Here is a 23,874-nt window from a genome sequence, read left to right on the forward strand (position 1 = left end):
GACGCCACTGAGACTCTAGCTGGAACCTCAGCTGCTCTCCCCACGCGTGGGTTAAAGTGAGAACCGGCACAGTTAGTCTCGCTTGGGTTGCCTCCAGGACCTGAGTGCCCAGTGGGTCACTGAACCAGACCACACCAGGGACCCTGGCCACCATCGCCTTGCCCACTGAGCACTCCCTGCCCCAGCACAATGCCTAATGCTTAGTAGCTGCTCAGTCTATGTCAGCTGAACACATAAGCTTATGTTGAGGAAAAGGGCAGAAAACATAGAATAAAGAATTTTGGTTTAAAAAAGGATTTTTGAAGTGGGGGCAGGAGAGTAACAAATGCTAGACTTTTGTCTTGCAATCGTCTTGGCGCAACAAAAAAGCTTTTCATCTTTGTTCCCCAACCTAGAACTCCAGTCGTCATCCAAAAGGGAAAAATGAATCCTGCAACGTCTAGGATTTGTCATCAGTTGAGTGATCCAAAAGTAACTTCAGATTTCCATTTTCATTTCTCTTCCTATTTCTCCCTCTGTAAAACTGATGGCTTTACCAGAGCCTTTCAGTGGAGAGATCACATTTCCCTTTAGAAATTGCCCTAGGTCTTTACATTTCTTATCAAGCTTAATTGAAAAATAATATCCCAGGCCTCTGAAGCATTCTGGTCCCTACTTTGGATGAAGTTTAAGTGAAATATTTAATTTTTCTCTCCATAATTTTCCTTCTTAGTGAATAAGTCCAGGTCAGCTGTACACTGCATTCAGATCAGATTCCTTTCAAAGAGGGTTGATGCCAGGTCTGGAAATAAAAGTTAGTGTTTATACAGTGAGATATTATCCACCTAATTGTTCAGAGTTTTCTAGGTGATTTTTGTACAAACTTTTTACAATCATGATTCTCACCACTTCGTTTATCGTCAAAAATAACTGAGTTGGAATTCCTACTACTGCCTCTTTATTTTCAATTCTAAAGTAAATTAAGTAAATCAAGGGTGGATTTAACACAGTCTCTAGAGGGATGTGAGTGGCATTTGCATACTTGATATTTTGGGTATATTCTATCAAGAATGAGGAAGATTTTTTTTTTTCTTAAAGGAGGTACTGGGGGTGGGAGCAGGACCTCGTGCATCCTAAGCATGCGCTCTACCACTGAGCTATACAAATGAACTTATTTACAAAACAGAAACAGACTCACAGACATAGAAGACAAACTTATGTTTGCTAAGGGGGAGAAGGGGGAGTTGGGAGTTCAGAATTAGCAGATGCTAACTACTATGTATAAAACAGATAAACAACAAGGCCCTACTGTATAGCACAAGGAACTATATTCAATACTTTGTAATGGTCTATAATGAAAAAGAATATGAAAAGGAATATATATATAAAACTGAATCATTATGTTATATACCAGAAATTAACACATCGTAAATTGACTATATGTCAATTAAAAAAATGAAGATAATAATACTGCCTTTCTAGGGTTGTAATATTTGTGTGTAGGAGTTAATTTCATGATACTGTCTTGCCACTGTGCCAGATAAATCAGATTTTTGTCTTTTGAGTTCCTCGCATTTTTCTGTCTTCACCAGCCTCACTCAATGCATGTACAACCAGCGTTGCACCATTCTACACTTAATTGGATACCATTTCTCATTGTTTGATCATATTTTAACTTTGTTCCCCTTATTTTTGCAACCAGATTGCAAAATTTTAGACTCCTGTATTCTCAGGATGGCTTTAAATACTTGCTGTTTTGTTCCACCTTTTAGTTTTCAAATCTATGGGCTTGAAACAAAAGATACTCCTGAATTAACTGATGACTGACTTATTCGGACCCTCCTTGGTTTTGGCAAGCCTGGGGGAGGGGGTGCCTGGTCTCATAGCTCTTGGACACTTACTGATGCGAGGACATTTTCCAGTGGAGGCATCGGTGTATTGCACGAAACAACCAGAATTTTCGTTAGGAGGATGTTTATGAAATGAACATGTCCTTGTGTTTTGAAGAAAGCTGAGAAGGCATGAGCTTTAACGCTTACCATCCTGAAGGGAGGAGCCAGAGTCTTCAGCCTGCCAGCAAGTGCTAAAAGTCAGCTCCAGAGCAAGCAGTTAGAAAGGAAACGTGTGCAAAGTGTGTGCTTCCAGGCCCATCTCCAGATGATGAGACTTCTGAGGAAAACACATGTGGTGGATTTAAGCACATCTTTGAGTGATTAGTTTCAAGAGATGGACCTTCCACTTGCTGTCAGGTGCTGACAGGCGGGGACCGTCTCACGGGCATGGTCTTGGGGACGTGGTGGCAGTGGTGTCCTTATGCTGCATCTGCACGTGGGCTCTCCCCTGGGGACCCTAGTGCTGGAAGCAGTACAGCTGCGTGGTACAGGCGTGGAGTCTGGAGTCACGCCCACTTGGGCTAGACATTTTACTTCCTTACTTTCTACCTGTGTGACTGCGAGGACTTGATTTAATCTCTCTACACCTGAGGTATCTCATCTATCAAGTTGAGTTGATAATGGGGGATTGTTGGGGTAACTAATTAGGGAAGGTGTACAGAGCCCTTCTAGTGGTTTGTGGCAATAAATGGCAGTACCAGGTTTCTTATGTCTACTTTGAGACCTCCTCCCATGGCGTTACTGAGTTTTCTCGTGTGGAGTCTCCGGACAGAAAGGGCCTTGTGCGAAAACTGTAAAAGCTACCAACCCAGCTGTTGTGCTGGGCAGATTATTGTGTATAAAGAGGACCCTGGGAAGGGGAGACTTTTTGAGACCAAAGGAAATAAGTTGTTTCTCTGAGGGGCCAAGAGATTTTCTCCCTTTGGAGCAAAAGGTGGCTCGCTGGACCTCCCCGAATAAACCGCAGTGCAGAGGGGCTTCAGACCAAGGGGTGCCATTCAGCTCCCACGCTCCCTGCTTTACTTTAGGGAAAAAAGGCTTTCATGGGAAGTATTGAAAAGCTTCTGTTTATGTGACAAATCTGCCTACAGGTAATACTTTTATTTCAATTTCTTATTCACTTTATTTTGCAGAACATCTGCATGAAAATAAGCATTTGGATGTTAAAAGATGAGAGCATTTAGTCACTGAAGCATTTGGCCGGTGCGCTCAGCCTCCAGGGACCACGGATGTGACTCCTTGGAGGGAAATCGCATCTCTTCTTCCTTCCAAGGCACTGTAGCAGGACAAGAAGGTGCCTTCCTTTTCTCTGAGTTTCAAATATAAGCTCCTTGTTTTCCTTTCCATCATGACTATGGAGGAAAACAGGCAAGCAGGGTACCAGCGACACTTTCCGGGGAGATATCAGAGGTCTTAGTAATGGGTAGGCTAAACCCGTGAGTTTCTGCGGGTTTATGTAGGACACTGGGAGGGAGAAAAACAGAGCCTTTCTGTCTATGTAGACTCCCTGTCTTTGGTAGTTTCACCCTATGGAGTTCCAGGCAGGGTGAAACCACATCAGCTTCTTTAGAAAACAAGGGGGATGCATTAGAGCAGGATGACTTCAGCGTGAGAAGATGTGGGAAGAGAAATGGGGCCAACGGAGGCTTGGGGTCATTCTGTGTGTGCTCTGGAGGCCCTTCCAAGGCATTCTGGAAAGCGTTTTATCATGCTTCACGAAAGCATCAGCCTTTATTGATGGTGGCTTTCTCTTGGGTACAGAAAACTCCCCCGTCTTGGCTCACATTATTTTTGTCTTCAGCCTTTGCTCAAGTGCAAAAAGCCCTGGATGTCTCTTTGCTCTCCCGTCTCTTTCTTATTAACTCCACAAGCCTGCAAGTCTCCTTGTGCTTCTCTGGCCCAGGTGTTCAGACATTGTTTGGAGGGGTGGTCACCTCAGAAAGCATTTAGGAAGGAAACGAAACCTCCCCAGGACAAGGCAGGAGAAAGCTGGAGCGTTCACAACTGGGACACGGATTGCAGAGCATCTCGGGTCCTCCGACCCAACCCAAGCTGCTCTTCCAGCTGAAATATAGTCACTGACCTATTGATTGTTGAGATATGTTTTTAAAAGCGTCTGGAACGAGGCAGTTAGTTCCAGCTTAATGCAGAATGTTTAATCAGAGCCTCTGATTCTCTGATTGACCAATTGATTCGTCCTTTTCCTTGTATGGTTGTATGTGGACCCAGGCCAACAGGGAAAATAAAGCAGAAGAAAAAGTTGAGAAAGTGGATCCAAACATTTATTAGCTCCCCAAAGAAATGCATTGTTTATCCATTCATTTCCCAGTAATTGCTTGTTTATTAAGGTGACCACTCAAAGAGAAAGCCAATAGCAGAGATTGTCAATAATAAAGAGGGGTCATGTGTTTACTGTAAGTAGATGGTGCTGTGTTTCAGATATTAGAGCTCTCAGGTCATAAAAAAGCACAGCGAGAGTGCCTAGTCTGTAAAACTGAGCATGGGCTATGGTCCATTAGGGAAGGGAGTTTCGCTAGACCCTATGGGCTCTCAGAGAAAACGGCTCTGGGTAAGGAGAGTTCCAGATGTGACAGATAATCTTTGGAGCTGGAGAGAGAGTGTGCTGTATTGCAAAGAGTGCAGACTTTTAGGTCAGTTACTGTGGTTTCAAACATAAGTGTGTCATTTATGAATTGCATTAATAACTGTGTAACCTCGGGCCTGTTTCTTAGCATCTCTGATCATCCTTACCTGAGCGGTAAAATGGCATCATAGTTAAGATTTTGCAGATAGGATGCTGAGTAGGAATTTTAGCTGCCAAAAGCTCTGAAATCCTAGACTGCTCTGCCACTTTCTAGCAATGGGACCTCAAGCAACTTATTTCACTTCTCTGTGCTTCTGTTTCCTCCTCCGGTCAAAGAAGGGTGATGGTGTGTGTTAGAATCGATGCCCAGACCCAGATTGCCCTGGGCCGCCTAAGTTTACCTGCAGGTGAGCTTCCTGTGCTCAGCTTCCCGTCTCAAGCTCCTGGCCTTTCTTCTCTAGAAGACCGAGGGCTTTCTCCTGGTACCAGGCAGCACACTCCACCGCACAGGCAAGGTCTGGTCTCGCTGGAGCTGCTGCCCCTCGGGAAACCTTCAAGCAGTGGGAATAGGAGTCCGGATAAATTTCCCAGCTGCTCCACCCTCTGGTGGAACAGTTCTAAGTGTCTTACTAGGTTCCTCCGAGGGTCCCCGGGAAGACAGAGCTCGTTTTCCCACAGCAGGGACACCTCCTTTATTGAGCAGTCTCCCTTTCACACCTCACATCGACTGTGCCGTCATTCATTCGTTCATTCATTTGTTCACCTCAAATCAACTCCCTGCACCCAAGCCCTGGCTCCAGTACTGTTTTCCAAGATAGCTGTACCAGTTTACACTCCCACTAGCAGTGTACAAGGGTTTCCTTTTCTCCACAAGCTTGCCAGCATTTCGTAACTCTTACCTTGCTGACAGTAGACATCCTGACAGGTGCGAAGTGGTACCTCTCTGTGGTTTTGATTTGCATTTCCTTGAGGATAAATGATGTTGAACACCTTTTCATGTACTTGCCGGCCATTTTTATGCCTTCTTGGGAAAAATGGCTCTTCAGGTCCTTTGCCCTTTTTTTTTAACTTGGTCATTTGTCATATCATCTGCAAACAAAGACAATTTAATTTTTTCTTTCCAATTTGGATGCCTTCTATTTTCTTTTCTTGTCTAATTGCCCTGGCTAGGATTACTGGTATCATATTGAATAAAACTGGTGACAGCGGAGTGACATCCTTGTCTTGTTCCTGATGTTAGAGGAAAAGCTTTCAGCTTTTCACCATTGAATATGATGTTAGCTGTGGCCTTGCCATATGTGGTCTTTACTATGCTGAGGTAATTTTCATCTATACCTAATTTGTTAAGAGTTTTTATCATGAAAGAATGTTGAATTTTGTCAAAGTGTTTTTCTGCATCTATCGAGATGAAAATATTATCCCTCATTTAGTTTATGTGGCATATCACACTTTCTAATTTGTGTATAGTGTGCCATCCTTCCAACCCAGGAATATATCCCTCTTGATTATGGTGCTTGATCCTTTTAATGTCTAACTTAGTTCAGTTTGCTCATATTTTGTAAAGGATTTTTGCATACATTCATCAGGGATATTGGCCTATAATTTTCTTTTCTTGCAGTGCTCTCACCTGGCTTTGATTTCAGGGTAATTCTGGCCTCGTAAAATTAGTTTGGATGTGTTCCATTCTCCTCAATTTTTGCAATAGTTTGAGAAAGATTGATATTAAAGTTTAATATTCTTTAAGGGATTGTTAGAATTCACCAGGAAGCCATGTGGCCCTGGACTTTTCTTTATTGGGAGGTTTTTGATTACTGAATCAATCTTACTATTGGTCTGTTCATATTTTCTGTTTATTTATATTTCAGCCTTGGGAGGTTGTATGTTTCTAGGAATATACCCATTTCCTCTAGATTGTCCATATACCTGTACAGAGTAGTCTCATGATTTTTTGTATGTCTATGGCATCGGTTGTAAATTGTCTTCTTTCATTTCTGGTTTTATTTGTTTGAGTCTTCTAATTTTTTTCTTAGTTAGTCTAGCTAGGGGTTTGTCAATTTTGCTGATCTTCTAAAAAAACCAGCTCTTAGTCTCATTGATCTTTTCTTGTCCTCCTCGTCTCTATTCACTGTTGTCTGCTCTGATCTTTGTTATTACCTCCCTTTGCTAACTTTGGACTGACTTTGTTGCTCTTTTTCTAGTTCCTAGAGGTGTAAAGTTAGGTTGTTTATTTCTGATCTCTCTTCCTTCTTGATGTTGACATTTATTATTATAAACATCCCAGTTAGAACTGCTTTTGCTGTGTCCCATAAATTTTAGTGTATTGTGTTTCAATTTTCATTTGTTTCAAGATATTTTTTATTTCCCTTTTGATTTCTTCTTTGACCGTTGGTTGTTCAGGAGTGTGCTGTTTAATTTCTCCATATTCGTGCATTTTCCAATTTTCCTCCTGTCATTGATTTCTATTTTCACACTAATATGGTCAGAAAAGATATTTGGTCTGATTTCAATCTTCTTACATTTCCTAAGTTTGTTTTGCAACCTATCATATGTTCTGCCCTGGAGATTGTTCCATTTGCACTTGAGAAGAATGTATATTCTGCTGTTGTTGGCTGGAATGCTGTTCTATATAAGTCTGTTAGGTCCATTTTGTTTAAAATATAGTTCAAATCCAAAGTTTTTTTATTGATCTTCTGTCTGGATGATTAATCCATTGTTGAAAGTGAGGTATTTTAGTTTCCTATTATTATTGTATTGTTGTCTATTTCTCCCTTCAGATGTATTAGCTTTGCTTAGTATATTTGCTTAGTATATTTAGGTGCTTCAGTGTTGGGTGCATGTATATTTATGATTATTTTATCTTCTTGATGAATGAATGACCTTTTATCACTATAGAATGACCTTCTTTGTCTCTTGTTACAGTTTTTGACTTAAAGTCTATTTTGTCTTTTATAAGCTACCCTGCTCTCTTTTGGCTTCCACTTGTATGAGATATATTTTTTCATCCCTTCACTTTGAGCCTATGTATGTCCTTAGAGCTGAAGTGACTTTCTTGCAGGAGGCATGTTTCTGGGTTTTGTTTTTTAATCCATTCAGCCACTCTGTGCCTTTTGATTGGAGAATTTAAATCCATTTACATTTAGAGTAATTATTGATAGGTAAGGATTTACTAGTGCTATCTTATTAATTATTTTCTGGCTGTTTTGGTAGTTCTCTTGTTCTAGCGAAATATTTTTTTCGTCCTTTTTTTCATACCAGTCTTTGAAAGCCAATAAGTACTTGGCACTTTATAGCACATCTCATTTCATATTAGGCACATTTCAGGTTCTCAGTGGCTACATGTGGCTGATGACTGCACTATTGTACTGCGTGCTCTGCCTAGGTATGTGTTGTTCCCTCCTCCAGGAATACTCTCCCCTCTAGGTCTGCTAAATGAACTTCTTTTGTCCTTCAGGAGAAAGTTCAAGTTTCTTCTCTCTAATTTATTCATCAGTTGACTTAACAGACAGAATCAAGAGAGTGTTCTTTGGTACTAGTCCAACAGATTCCAATACCCTGAGAGAGTTACATTAGTCTGTGTTTTATCTGAGAAATGTGGATGCAATGGCACCCACTTAAATGAATGAGTTATGTAAATAACAGCCTATGCAAATAAATGCCCAGTGTAGCAGTCTTTTCCCTCACTGTTGTTATTTATAAGATTCCATGTTAGACACTACACTGATAAGGACTAGTGAGGGCCAGGAGCTTTACTGAATGAGCTTTGAGCTAACTAAAGGCAATATGATATAGGAAGAAGTGTGAGGCAGTTTGCAGCTGCTTTTTAGCTGTCCCCCCACGCAGCATTGTGTCTGACACATAGCGTATCTTCGATGCATATTTGAGAGATTAATGGGTCTACTAAACAAAACATTTTCACTATGAAAAATGTGATTTCTTTGCCATTTGTTCCCTCTTCTTTCTAGTAAGAATAAACAAGTTCAGATATCAGGAAGTATGTTTAACTTGAATTTTGTACTCTCGGCTAAAGCATCTCGAAACCAAAAGCATTTTTGGTTTGCACATATACAGTGAAGATCACACGCTTCACAGAGGTTTTTATAACAAATGATAGGGATGCATTTACTAATAGAAAACACTATCTCCGAAAATTAATAGTTGGAGAGTTCCTACTATTCCAAGAATACACTTTTAAAAAATAAAAAAGACCATCTCCAGTTAATTATTGCAGGCCTGCTTGTTCCTAGGCTAAGTCATTGCCCAGGAACTCATATTTATTTCTGGTTTACACACACTTCAATAGCAAGTGCTTGTTCCCAACTGGGGACCAAATGGCTATGCTGTACGCATGTAGCTAACAGGTAACCCTCAGGGAAGAAATATGCACAGTGTGTGTTTGGAAGGAGGGGATGGAGGCTAAGAGGAACTGGCTTAAGCCAACTGTAGAGAAAACATTTTGCTGGTTCAGAGACACATCTGCCTGTGGCTGTTCAAGAGTAAGTTGTGGCCCTGTTTAGCCTTAGTTCCCTTAGCCTTAGTCCTGCCTCAGTTCCCCTTCTGGAACAGCCCAAGTGAATCCGAGAAGGAAATTAGGAACACGGATTGTACACAGTCATGAAAGTATTTCTGGAGCCCACACCTGCTGTACTACAATGGTTACTCACTCGTCTTGCAACAGAGGCATGGCTTCCTGGCTGCTGTCAGAGATGACTAGCATGTGGGTTTAGTAGCCCTCCCCCGGTCATTTGTGTCATGTTCCTTGGAAGGAAGCGATTTAACATTTGGAAGTACTCCCCCTCTTTGATGCTTTGTAGGGTTATTGAGTTCAGTTATCTTGAAGGCAAGTAACTCCAACCATGGGGAAAAAAAATCCATTGACGCTTATGAGACACGCCTTTAATGGTGTGGAATTTTTTGTAGCATGCCTACTTGCAAAATAGTCCCACATTTTTGACTTAACTCTAGATGATTATGGGAATACTATTCTTAAATTCAAGAGTTAGTACTGTAGATAATAAATGGTAGTTATAAAAAGGGAAGGGCATAGCTCAAGTGATACAGCCACATGCTTAGCATGCACGAGGTCCTGGATTCAATCCCCAGTACCTCCTCTAAAAACAAATAGAATAGATAAACAAGTTTATACTGTACAGCACAGGGAAATATATTCAAGATCTTGTAGTAGCTGACAGTGAAAAAGGATATGAAAACAAATATACGTATATTCATTTATGACTGAAAAATTGTGCTGTACACCAGAAATTGACACAACATTGTAAACTGACTATAACTCAATAAAAAAAGAATTATATGAACTAGCCCTCCAATGAATTTAAAATTTCAATTTAAAATGAACCTTGCCACTAGAAATAAAATGAGGCCGTTGTATTAGTTTTATAGTAAGAAAATAAGCAAGAGCGATGGGTTTTTCTTACTTATAAAATGTAAAATACTTGTAAAAATGTAAATAAAATTCCTTAAAACAAAAAGAAAAAAAATAAATAAATGAAACCTAATTACTCCCCTCAGAAAAATGACAATAAGAAGAGAAAAGACCTTTTATCCCTGTGTAGCTGGTTATAATGTATTGCATTCAGGTTGACATAATTAAAGATTAATGCCAAGTTTATATCTTCACAATGCGTTCCACTGAGTTGTAGCTGTTTAGATATTTGCAAGAAAGCCGTGTGCTCCAGGGCAGTGTTCCTCAGGTGCGTCTATGGTGGACTTGACAGTCTGCCCATGGACCATAAAATGAATCAAAATATTATTATTTTTCCCGTGTATGTCTTCTCAGTGCAAGCATACAGTTCCACTGATATTTCTTCTTTTCAATGGCAATTGAAAATGGATAAGTAAAATAAGAGTCTCTTTTTTCTTTATTACTTTGGTTCTGTTGATAACGTGTTACAGTCTAAATTGTTAGAGAATCACTCGTGCGAAGGAGCAGTTCCAAACCCAAACCACATGTAAGTCCGGGGGCACTGCTTCTGGTGTCCTGACCTGGAGGTGCGCGATGCATGTGAGATTCCAAATGGTCGAAGCGAGGGTTTAATGTTATTTAGTTAATCATTTCCTCCCAACTGCTGTGAAGCAAAGCCACTTTTGGTTTTTGTTCACAAAACATCTAATAATATCTTAGAGATTACTGGGGTTCCAAGGAAAGCTGTTTGGGAACTGGGGGCTTATGGGGAACTGAAGAAAACACAATCTAAATCTGTGTACAATCATGGCCAACCAGTAACAGACCCTCAGACATGGCTACATTGGCTGCAAAATGTGACTGCTTCCTTTTCAGTTTGTTGTTTGGCTATTTTAAACTACGATTATTTTGACTGTGGTTATTAAGGGATGGGAATAGATACCCCAGGACTATAACGGAAGACCTACAAATGGCTATAATACACGTGGCAGTTTACATACACACACACACACACACACACACACACACACACACACACAATTTCCCAAGGGAACAATTCATACCGTATTCTATATAAAAGCCACCCCCTCACGTAAGTCATATATATACAGGTGTGCACCAGTTCACACACGTGTGCACATAACACAGGCATTAGGACATTAAACTGAATCCAGTGAACGTGTTTGACCAGAGTAGGGGTTGAAACAGAAGTACAGCTTCATCTTACACCAACAGGTGTGGGCTGAGAGAAAACAATTTCCCTCTGCCTCCTCCTACTTCAAAACTCCTTTCCATATGAAAAACCTCCCTCTTACATGTGATGCTGTTTAAAATAATTTAATAGATATTTTCTCGTATTTTGGGGAAGTAAAGATTACCACTGATGGCGGTAATCACAGATTTAAGACTGTCTTAGTAAAAGATTACTTGAAACAAAGCTTTAAAACTTGAAATACTATTTTCACCTGGGGATAACCAGTGTCCTGACTTTTGTCTAATTTCTTTCTTGCTTCACTTTTGCCTCTTATTTCTGCATCCCTAAAAAATAGATTAGGTTTGCCTGACTTTGACCTTAATATCATCGGAATAATTCTGCCTGATTTCTTTATTTCTTGCTTATTGCACTTAGCATTGTTTGTAAGATTCATCAAACAGTTGCATGTAGTTCTAACTTGTCCATTTTCATCGCTATGTATTATTCCCAAGTGTGAATATACTATAATTTATTTATTCATTCTACTAGTCATGCATATAATTTGGTTTTCCCACTTTTGAAAGAAACCTTCAGTGCTGTGTGGAACCTTGGAAGACAGCCACCAGAAGATCTGCCCATCCCGCATTCAAGTGTGACCTGAGAAATAAGCCTTTGCTGTTCTACACCCCTGAGACTTTGGGTGCACTTGTGACTATAGAATAGCCTCCTACCCTGACCAGTATAACCAGTAATAAAGAGATGCTTTCACTAAGAAAATTCTAGACTCCTGTGGCTTTGCTGAAAGTTTTATCAAACATTCAAGGAAGTAAAAAACAAACAAACAAACAAATTCTTCAACTTAACATTAACAGTTTCAGAGATTAGCAGGAGATAGTCAACTCCCTGGTGTACTGGTTGTAGAGGGCACAATGATGGCTCCCCAAGGATGTCCATTGGCCTCATCATCTGTATCTGGGAATATGTCACCTTACATGGCCAAAGGGACTTTGCAGATGTGGTTAGGTTATGGTCCTTGAGAAAAGAGATTACCCTAAATTATCCAGGTGGGCCCAATCTAATCACATGACTTTAAAAACAAATGATCTTTTTATGGCTGCTGACAGCAAGATGTGACCAGAAAGAAGGATCAGACACATGTGACAAAATAGGACTCTGACTGGCTGTCGCTGACTTTGAAGATGGGGGATGAGGGTTTCCAGGTAAAATATACAGAGGCCTCTAGAAGTATAGTTAATGTATAGTGTCGTGTTAGTTTCTGGTGTACAGCGAAGTGATTCAGTTATATATATATATTTTTCTTCTTCAGATTCTTTTCCATTATGGTTTTTAAAATCAGAATATTGAATATAGTTCCCTGTGCTATACATTAGGTCCTTGCTGTTTACTTATTTTATATACAATAGCGTGTGTCTATTAATCCCAAACTCCTAATTTATCCCTTCCCCACCTGCATTACCCTTTGGTAACCATAGTTTGTTTTTTATGTTTGTGAGTCTGCTTCTGGTTTGTAAATAATTTCGTTTGTATCATATTTTAGATTCCACATGTCAGCGATATCATATGGTATTTGTCTTTCTCTTTCTGATTAACTTCACTTACTTTGATCATCTCTAGCTCCATCCATGTTGCTGCAAATGGCATTATTTTATTCTTTTTATGGCTGAGTAGTATTCTATTGTGTGTGTATATGTGTGTGTGTGTGTGTGTGTGTGTGTGTGTATACACATATATACACACCACATCTTCTTTATCCATTCATCTGTCACTGGACATTTAGATTGTTTCCATGTCTTAGCTATTATAAATAATGCTGCTATAAACATTGGGGTGCAGGTGTCTTTTTGAATTAGAATTTTCTCCAGAAAAATGCCCAGGAGGGGATGGCTGGCTCATATGGTAACTCTGCTTTTAGTTTTTTAAGGAACCTCCATACTGTTCTCCACAGTGGCTACACCAATTTACAGATGTTGGGAATGACTCTTTGTTTACAGCCAGCAAAACAGGAATCTTATTCCTGTAATCTCAAGGAACTTCATTCTGCCAATAACCTGAATGAATAGGAACCAGACTCTCCCTTAGAGCCTTCAAAAGGGAACACAGCCCTGGCACCTTGATTTGACTTTAGCCCAGTGAGATCTGTATCAGACTTTTTGCCTCAGAATCATAATAGATATGTATTGTTTAAGTCACTAGGTTTGTGATAATTCGTATGGCAGCAACAGAAAGCTAGTACACTTGTACAACCTTGACAGTCGGTCTGGATGCAACCCCAGATCTTCAGCCTCCTGCCTTTGTACCTTGAGCAAGCACTTCACCTCTCTCGTCCACAGGGGCATCATCGTGGGGAAAAGTCCGTGTCCCTCAAGGGACTGCTGTGAAGAGCGTCTGTGTAGGGCCCAGGGTACAGCGACTGGCAGAATCTAGTCTCCACGCACGCTCACTCTGGTCCCTTCCAGCTCCTGTCTCAGGGCTGGAAGTGAGGACACCTGAATTTTAGTCCCGGGAATGCACCATCAGCCGGGCTCTGATGGGTCATTTTACTTCTCGAAACCTTTCTTTTATCCTTGAGAAAATGGAGGGGAGGGCTGTGCTGTCCAGAAGGCCACTTGAGCTCTCAGAGCCCTGGAACCCCCGACCATACCTCCTTTCCTGCCTGCCTTTCTGCATCTGGGACCCGTGACTCTCCTTTGCACCTGCCATTGCTACCTGTGCATCTCTCCTGTAACTTCCTCTCCCCAGATCAGCCTTCTTCCTCCTCCTCAGCCACCCCAGCCTCCTTTTCAACCCCATCCCTTAAAGTTCTCTCTCTCTCTCTCTCCCTTTCATTCTCTTCTTGGTTGACCAATATGTACCAGGCAGAAGTGATGGGACTGGAAAATCTAATTTTCCCCACCATAAAGCATCATTGTTCTCCCGGCAGCTGGGACCAACAGAACAGTTTTCACAGGAGGACACAAACGGAAGAGCTCTCCCTCCTCACCAGCCCCTTACCTAGACGTTCCCTCACACGTGGGCTCACCCTTGGCTCTTTCTATCCAAATGTCAGTGATCAGCCTCTGACTGTCACCTCTGATATTATAGGATCTGGCAATGAAGCAAGCATCTTACTTAGAGTCCCTATGAAAGTTCTAGGGAAAAGTTCTTATTTTGGCTTCTCTCTGAATTTTAAGATAAGATCTCTAAATACTTTCCCCCATATGTAGTATATTTTGGCATTTCCCCTCCCATCTGTCAGAAGATTTTAGCCCCTTCCCCTCTCTAAGGTGTGCAGGAAGAGACTTCCCGTTTCCCCATCAACCATCTTCTTTCTTCTTTTTTTTTTTTTTTGCTTGCTTAGATTTATAGTAATTGGCATCACTGATGTGTTTGATTTTTAAAATCACAACTTTTCAGCTAGGTCAATGACAGATGGGTAGGAGTTTGTCAAGGAAGCAAAAGAGACAGCATTCCAGATGAAGAGATCACAGAATTGGGGATCCACTTCTGCTATTATTTAAATGTGGTTCGACCCTGTACAAGTTACATGACCCTTGGAACCTCCGTATCCTTACCAGTAAAATCTTTTCCAAGTCTAACTTGGGAAGAATAAATGAGATGACACAAAAATATAATTTGGTAAACTTGAATGTGAATTCAAATGCAGGTGATTATCACTGTCACAAGGAAACTGGAGATCAGCTGTGTCCATACTGAAGTAGACCCTGAGTGTTTCATTTCTAAACACTAAAGTCTGATTACTGCAAAATCCTCCTTGCCTGGGAGCTCAATTCTGGCTGCTGGACCGTGTTAAATTGATGAGCAGGGCAAACTGGAGACATATGAGTAAACTGAGTCTAGATCAGTGGAGCCATCTGGTCAACCCATAGCCGTATGAGCTAAATTGTTGCTCTTTTAAGGCATTAAATTTTAAACCATTATATATTATGCACCAACAGATAATTAGTATGCCATGTCTCTAGCCTCTTGCTGCCTCATCCAGCCACAGCACTAAGGGCTATGATCTGGGGCCCCCAGGTCTGTTTGTTTTCTCTTCTGAAGGCCCATAGAGCACCAATCCTACAGCCAGTCCTAACTGTGTATGTTAGGGAAGGAGAGGACAAACAAAATGTTAGTAGAAGTTACTTTTCCTTTTGAAGTAAGCTCAGACAGAAATTTATAAAGTACCTGAGGGGTGAGGGGTAGTGGAAATATTACAATCTACCTGACTTGCTATAAATTTGCTTTCCATTACTCCAAAATGTTTTAGAAAGGAAAATTTGGGAATCAAGTGAATTTTGGAGCTAAAGAACTTGAGTGGATCTGATGGAAATTTAACTTTTTGGTCCAACTATAAACAGACAATTAATAGTTACATTTGAGGATAGTTGCAAGCTTGTAACCAGTTGCAAGAATCATAACCAGAATGGGTTCAGTATAAACAGAATCTACCATTTCGAAGCCTTGGTCATGTCAGAGTGTGTAGGCCACTTACCTCCTCCCCATGTGATGGGATTGGGGGTGGGGACAGCAACATTTAAATGACCTTGCAGGATAACATGTGTATCAGAGAAAAATGGACTTGGCTATTAAAACAGGCCTTCTCCTAACAATAACCATTTCTCCTTCCTTCAGATGAGCTAGCCACTTTTAGGGCATAAACCAAGCTAGAATTTGTAAGAAGGAGGTACATTTTCTAGGTGCAAATTAGTTACCTGGCATTCAGTGTTATTGTCCCCATGGGATGAGGTGCATCCACTTGTCACTTTATCAAGTTCTGTCATGGCCTCTAATTCTACAACAGGAAATGTTGTATCATGTTGTTTCCTCTCTGTTAATTAGGCATGTGAAAAATTCTCTCAAAGAGATGGACGCATCTTGTTTTATTGTCCCTAATCAAATATATGTTTCAGTTAAAGGTTAATACTTTCATAAACCTTACGATTCTTTTTATTAGTGTGATCTAATCCAGAGGTATAATAATTTCTGAACAAGTAAGTACATTTAGTAATTCCAATATGGTTTTCTTAAAGCTGTAGGAAAAATCAGGCTGGACAAAACATTAAAAAAGTTTACAATCAAAATCTGGAATAGCTCTTGACAGATGAGCAATAACAACTTCTATTTCTCAGATTCCCCAATTATCCTTTGTTAATCCTCTGTAGTTACTCCAGAATATTTGGGAAAGAAAGGATAATGGTAAAAACATTGCCTTATTTTTAAATACTTGTCTACATTGACTTTTAGTTTCCATTTGCAAGCAAATGTTCACGGTAATAGTAGAATTACCTACACTCAGCCCTGGCAGAGAAACAAAGATTGTCTATTTCAACCACCTAGTGTTTAAATCCCTTCTGTAACATCCAGCTAAATGATCATTCACTCTGTGCTTGTATGCCTGTCAAGACGGAACACACCACCTTATGTGATTCCCATTATCTCTCTGGACATCCCTGACCATCAGTGTTTGGGACCTCCTCCTGCATAATCTTAATTATCTCCATTTTGAGCTTAAAAGGTCAGTTTCAGGAACAAACGTAGTATCTTATATTTCTCACTATACAAATGTGGATGGGGTGGGGATGTCCCACAACTCAGGATTCTGGTTAACAATGGTAAAGTGCTAATTCTGTAGGTTGGTACTGTCTTGATGTCTCCTTAAGAATTCTTTGCTTTCCTAGACACAACTTAATCATGTTTTTTCCCCACTATTGTATTCCTATATTGTGTGAGTGATCACACTCTACCTGGGCCTTCTAGAATACATTAATCAGATTTTTCATTGGTTTAAACTGGAAATCCACTCAGTGCATTTTATCACTATGGGTATTTTAATGCTTTAATACAAATTAAAGTCCCCATAGTGATAATAGGAATGGTATATATAATCTATATAGTCTTTCCCATTCCACTGGCTTTATTTCAGCTTCTCCCCTCCCCAGCACAATCTAAAAAGAATTATTATCTTTCATGTAAGGAAGTTCTGCCCCTGATCAATTCCCTTGGGGACCTCAGCTTCTCATGAAATTTATTCCAAACAAATATAGCATTCTCCTCTCAAGAATTTCTGGTGAAAATAATGTTCTCCCTCTCATTATGCCGTTATTAAATTTCATATTACTATACAGTATTTAAAAGGAGACCTTTTGACTCCAGCTTTGGCTGAGTCTACAAAAGCTGTGAATAGTTAAGTAGACACCAAATAGCCAAGTTTCCTAGATAGAGCAGTCAGAGCACATATGCAGAATGCAGACCATGCTGAGAGATTGTAGAAGTCTGGCCAGCCCTAGCCCATCGTCCATCCCCAGGACACGGAAGAGGCAAGTGGAGGAGGGTTGGTGCAGTTCTTGGACAACAACTTCCTGCCTCCATGGGCAGAGTATGGATTTACCTCTCTCAGTGAGAGGGGCTTTAAGGCTTCCTGCGGAGTTTGGGAACCTCAGAACTGGGGTTACAGTCTTGCCAGGAAGAGTCTAAGGGCAGAAGGGCACGTGCAGATGCAACAGAGCTACATCTGGAGAAAGACGCTTATCCACTGAGCAAGGGCAAAACGTCCATGGTTTCCATGGCTTGGGTGTAGACTGTATAAAAGGAAACTGGTCTGGCTTGTCTTAAAAAGTATCTTGTCCAGTTGGAGTCCTAGAGGTGGACAGAGGGGCTAACACCAGAATCCCTGGGGGATGAGGGAGGAGTCTTGACTGGTAAGCTGTGAGAAAGGTCTTTCCCAGTCGAGGGACCTGCAGCTGGAAGTCTCCAGCAGAAGATCTCTGAGGAACCCACAAAAGAGAATTAGCTTTGGCCTTCCATCACATTCAAACTAGAGAGACTATAGTTGGTGGGAGTGAGCTAGAAAATAGAGAAGAAACCGACCCACTCACTCCCTCCTTCCAGACTCCTACACCTAAATCGGACCTGAGCTGGGTGGAGGTAGGGAAAAGCTTTAACTGGGTTAGACTCCAAAGTTTTGATAATTATCTGAACTAGAATGGGAACTGTGTGGTTATTAAACTGGGTTGGATTTTTTCATACCCTAGTAAATATATGATTACTTTCTAAGAGTGATCTGAAATGCTATAGGACAGGCTAAAGATTTCATCTAGAAACAGTAAGTAAAGAAAGGGTCCATGGAGCAAGCTGAGAAGAGAGTGGTGAGAAGCAATCTAAATCAAGTTTGTTTTTGTTATGCATTATCAATGCTAATTGTTCAGTTTGTAACGAACACAAGAGGAATATTATGAAACCCAAGAAAGACCTTTGAGTTTTTTTTTTTTCTCTTTCCATGTATTTGCTCTCCCATCTGGTTTCTTATCACTCACAGATTTGATAAGCCTTTTCCTTAGATTTGCAAGAAATTATTTCATGAGGCTGGCTGTTGGCATTGTGCGATACTGTCTGCTGGTTGGTTTGTAAGGACAGGCTGCTGAGCGATAATGAATAAATCCCATTGGAGAGATCCTATGTTTGTGTAACATACTGATCATGTACAGAGGTCTATTTGTTAGAAAGAGTACTTGCTACGTTAAGAAATGCTCTAACAAATGTTAGCCCTAATGTGACTTTTCTTGTCATTGCTGCTACCATCTGAATATAGTTTGAAAGATACAGAATGACTACAAACTGGATGTCTTAGATACCAGAGACTGGATAGCTTATAAACAACAGAAATAGATACCTCATAATTCTGAAGGCTGAAAGTCCAGTATCATGGTGCCAGTACGGTTGAGTGAGGGCCCTCTTCTGGGTCATAGACTTCTCATTGCATTCTCCCATGGAGAAAGGGACTAGGGAAACTTGTGGAGTCTTTTATAAGGGCACTAATCCCATTCATGAGGGCTCCACCCTTATGACCTAAGTGCTTCTCCAAGGCTTCACCTCCTAATACCATCACATCAGGCATTCGGATTTCAACATATGAATTCCAGGGGTGGGGGAAGGTGACATAAACATTCAGACGACAGCACCAGGACATTTTTACAAACTCTCTGTTCCTTTTCATGAAGTGATAGTAATTGAGTGACTACACAACCTTAACTATTATTTTAGCTGAAAGTGTAACTTTGGAGGAGTAAGTGGTTATTTTAAGTCTATTTTAGAGTAAGTGTATGTCTATTTCTTCAACATAAAACCTGTTACGGCAAGGATCACAATTTTTATTGATTACCCTCAGCACCTGGCAGTGTTCTGGGCGTGCCCTGAAGATGTTAACAGGAATTCTGCATTTAAATTAAACCCTTAGCTCCCAGCCCTGTCCTGCCTTACTCAGAAGTCACTCAAGCTTACGTGCCCATTTCCTTTAAGTCATGTCAATATCCCATTCCAGACAAACTACAATGTTTAAAAGTGTTAGAAGTTCCATTATGAAGGGGTAAAATTCTTCTTTAAGAAAATGCTATTACTGAGTTTCGGAAGAGCACTGTTCAACTTCAAAGACCAGTCTTGCATGAATATGGTATCAGAAAGGATCCGAAGAAATTGCAAATGTCACCGGAAATTTTAATGGAAGTTCAATTTTATTTATTAGGAAAGATTCTTTTTTGTATTTCATTTATAGTCTAGTGTGTTGCCTTAGTGGGTTCTCTCAAAAGTAGACAACGAGACAAGGACTCAGTTCCAAGTAGTTTATTGGAAAGTAGATCGCAGGAGACACCAGAAGGGGAGTTGGGAGACAAGGAAGGGATGGCAATCAAATAAGACTGTGTGACGGAGCACAAGTCCCCTGGGAGCTCAGGGGGTCATGAAGCCCAGCCTCAGCATTAACCCCACAAGGCGGCGTCACCCGCTGGGGGCTGCTCCCTCCAGGGGCGCTAACTCCCTGGCAGCCCTGGTCTGCCCTGGGCCAGCTGAGGGGGCTCCCATGGTTGGAGTAAAAGAGCCCTGAGTCGGTAGCAGAGCTTGGCTTTAAGCAGACTTCAGATCCTTCAGGTTGTGGAGGGAAAAGCCCTGGGAACATGGGCCAGACACTGACAGCATCTGCTACACTTGGGCCAATAAGAATGGAAAAGTCACTGCTGAAACTGGGAGCACTGCCTGCTAGAAATCACCAGACCATGTAAGTTGCATGTCGCTGTCACCTTTCCCGAGGTGAACAGAATGGGCAAAGGTTATGCTCAGAAGCCAGTGCATTTGGAATAATGGAGATCATTGAGATCAGATGGCACTTTGTGAAGGACATTAAATCTGTGCAGTGAAATGTCACAGGACCCCAAATTGAGAGATTAGAGGAGGCTATGCCAGACAGAATGAAGGCCAACTACGGGCAAGGAGAAAGGTCTGTGAATGCCTGAGCGGGTGGGTCTCTTAACCCTATGCTCAAAAGAGTTTGAAAAATTGGAAAGATTTTACGTCCCATTGTTAAGAATTTGGTGAGAGCATTTTTTATTTTAAATCTATATCTAAGAATAGGACAGATTATAAACATGGAAGTTTTTTCTCCTCTGTTGTGACGTGTGAATTTGAATCTTGACTGCCTTTGCAAAACTAACCAACACCCACAGCATTTGCTCTATTCATTGCCAAGGTAACAATCTAGAAATCTCTGTTCTGTCCTCTGAACAACTGTAGCAACCCAAGAATCTAATTTTGTGCCTCATAAATTATTGCGTTCCATCTCCTGACATTTATTTTAAAATTCTACGAAAACACCAGCTCACAGGATGTTGCGTGTTTTTTTTTCCCTCCAGTCTTTCTGCTGTTCCCCAGCTGTTTGAAACATGTTGTGGCTTTGACTTCTTCCAGCCACCTCCTGTGATGAAGATTACCTTAATTGCTTGTTTGTGGAACATTCAGTCAGAGACAGAATATGCTGTAACAATTACCAATAGATGAAGACTGACATTTTTACATTCCTTGTTATTCCATTAGCAGTTTCTTAGGACTTCTTGTTCGGCATTTTTTTTTTTTTGGCCTTGAAGAAGCCAGAATAGCCTTTGAAGTCTTGTGATCTCAGTTCTGTCATCCCCTACAGAGCCACATCATGGTCAGAGAAAAGGTCTGTTTCCTTTCAAACATTCAACGAGACTTTATTGAGCATCTATTGTGTGCCAGACCCTAGCTGTAGAGGATACAGATGGGAATCTATCAGATTGGGTCTTGCCCCTCTGGTGCCTGTATTCTAGTGGAGGAAACAGAAACGAAACATGTTAACAAATCAGTCTGTGAAGTAATTCCACATAATGGCAATGCTATAAAGAAAAATAAAGGAGCAACTAAGCTTTTAGGCAAAAATGGTAGCATACTATATATCCTTTTTACTGCCTTAGCTTTCTTTGAAAAGATTGATGTATAATTGACACATGTAATATTACATTAGTTTCAGGTGTGCAGCACAATGATTTGATACTTGTATATGCTGTGAGATGATCATCACAATCCCCACACATAGCTACAATTTTTTCCCTGTGATGAGAACCTTTAAGATACACTCTCCCAGGAACTTTCAAATATACAGTACAGGATCGTTAACTAGAGTCACCTTTTCTACTCAGCCATGTATCTTAGAGATCATTCCTCATCAGTTCTTAGTGAATTTCCCCATTCTTGTTCACAGCGCGTATTTCGCTGTGCAGTGATACGTGATTTATTTCATCGGACTCCTTTTGATGGATATTTAGGTCATTTCCAGTCTTTTGTTTTTAAAACCTATGCTGCAGGGAATATCCTTTTACCTGATTTTGCATATGCAAATGTATAACTGTTGGACAGCTTCTGAGAAGCAGAATTGTTGGGTCAAAGATATGAATATTCATCATTTTTAAAAGAATGCGTTTTACGTCACGACTTTTATGAGCAGGTAACATGAGCGCATAGTAAATCTCGAACGGGGGCAAAATTCACAGAATGCAAATTAAATTCTTCCTCACACTTCTTTTCTCCTAGCACCAAAGTTGTTTCCCTGGAGACAACAAATGCTACGTGTTTCTTGTGTATCACTTCAGAAATATTGTTAACTATGTATACACACTATGTAATAATGTGTCTGTATGTTATAGTATGTGTACTTACACTTTATCACCTCATTGTTGATTTTCAGCATCATCACTGGACATCATTAGTGCAAATGCTGGTTCCAGTGACTCTCTCTATGCCTGTCTTTGTTCTAGGGGAGGGGCAGCCATGGGTTTGAAGTCTTGTATTGTCCTTGGCCACAATTTTTGGAACCTATTCCACTATGTCACTTCCTTTTGTGCTTGATGCATGTCAGCCATCTTGGGACCCACCTTACCATCATCCTAAAGATTCCCTCAGCTCTGTGTGTGTGTGTGTGTGTGTGTGCGCATGCGCACGTGTGTGCATGTGTATTTATTGTTCCTTCTATCACCTGTGTTCTATGAATTCTTCTTTTGTGGTTTATTCTCACCCCTGGGTGATACACAGATCCCTGAGAAAGAGATTGTGGGAGGTAAATTTTTTGAGACACTGACTATCTGAACATGTTTTGATCCTGTCTTCTCACATCGTGACCCGATGATTTGTAAGGTAAGGTGCAGAATTCTAAGATAGAAAATAACTTTGTTAAGAATTCTGAAGATACTCTTCCACTGTCTGTGAATGTTTACTGGTGCTCTTAAAAGTCCAAAACAATTTTAATTACTAATTTTTTCTATTAAGTGAATTTCTCTCTCTTCTCTGGAACTCTTCGGATTTTCTTGTTGATTCCAGTGTTTTGTAATTTCACAATGATGGCCCTTAGTATCAGTCTGTTTTTATCTATTGTACTAAGCATTAAAGGACTTTCTTAATGTGGAAAAATATATTTTTCAGGTCTTGATCATTTTCTTGAATTATTTTATTGAATATTTTCTCCCTACATTTCCTTTAGTCTGTCTTTCTGGATTTTCTATTAATCAGGTGTTTCGAATTCTCAACTAGTGATCTTCCACTTTTGTTAACTTTTTGTTCTTATTTTCTACATTTGTCTTTTTACTTGGGTGCTAGGAGGTTTTCTCAATTTTACCTCCAAAACTTTCCATTGATATTTTTTCTCCTCTGCTCACATACTTTTAATTTCAATCCCCCCCCTTTTGATCTCTGAAAGCTTCTTTCTTGTATCTTTCTGTTCCTGCGTCATAACTGCCATGCAAGCAAGTGTCCCACCATCTCTTTGCCCTCTTCCCATGGAAAGGTAAGCGTGATGCAGTCTGAAAATATAGATACAAGAGAAAGTTGAAGAAGGGGCTTGTGATGGGAGACTGAGAGCTGGAAAGCTTGGAATTGTGATCAGTGACTGAGATTTTAATAAGCAGATTAAACAATTACAAGGCTCAGTTTAACACTGGAATAGAGTAAAGCAAATTGTCCTGGGTTGGTGGTTCAAAGTCAAAAAGTTATATATGCAGTCATAAAACCAAAAATATGCCTAATGTTTATACGTATATGAGGAGTGGTTCTCCAGTCACACCTGTTTTTTATATTCTCTGTCTATTTCTGTCAGTTTTTGAGTGATGTTGATGTTCCCACATCTCTTTCATGGAGAAAACTTACTCTGAGAGAGTCCTTGCTTATGGACAACTGTGACAAAGACAGATAGCTGACCTACAAGTGTCACTTTTTCCTTTCAAGTGGCTGCTTAGCTGAAGAATACATTTCCCCTCTCCCCTCCTTGCATCTAGGTAGGGTCATTGTGATTGATTCTTCTCCAAAGCATGTGATCGACAGTGAAACACACCATTCCCACCTGAGGTGCTAATACTGGGTGCATATTCTCCGTCCTCATTCCCCTCCCTGTGGAATCTCAGCCACAGGAAGAAAGCATCCTGGATTCCTGAGTCATTGCTTGGTTGAAAACCTCATTTCAAACTGAGTCATGAGC

This window comes from Vicugna pacos, chromosome 4 (assembly GCF_048564905.1).
Source record: "Vicugna pacos chromosome 4, VicPac4, whole genome shotgun sequence".
Classification (NCBI taxonomy): Eukaryota; Metazoa; Chordata; class Mammalia; order Artiodactyla; family Camelidae; genus Vicugna; species Vicugna pacos.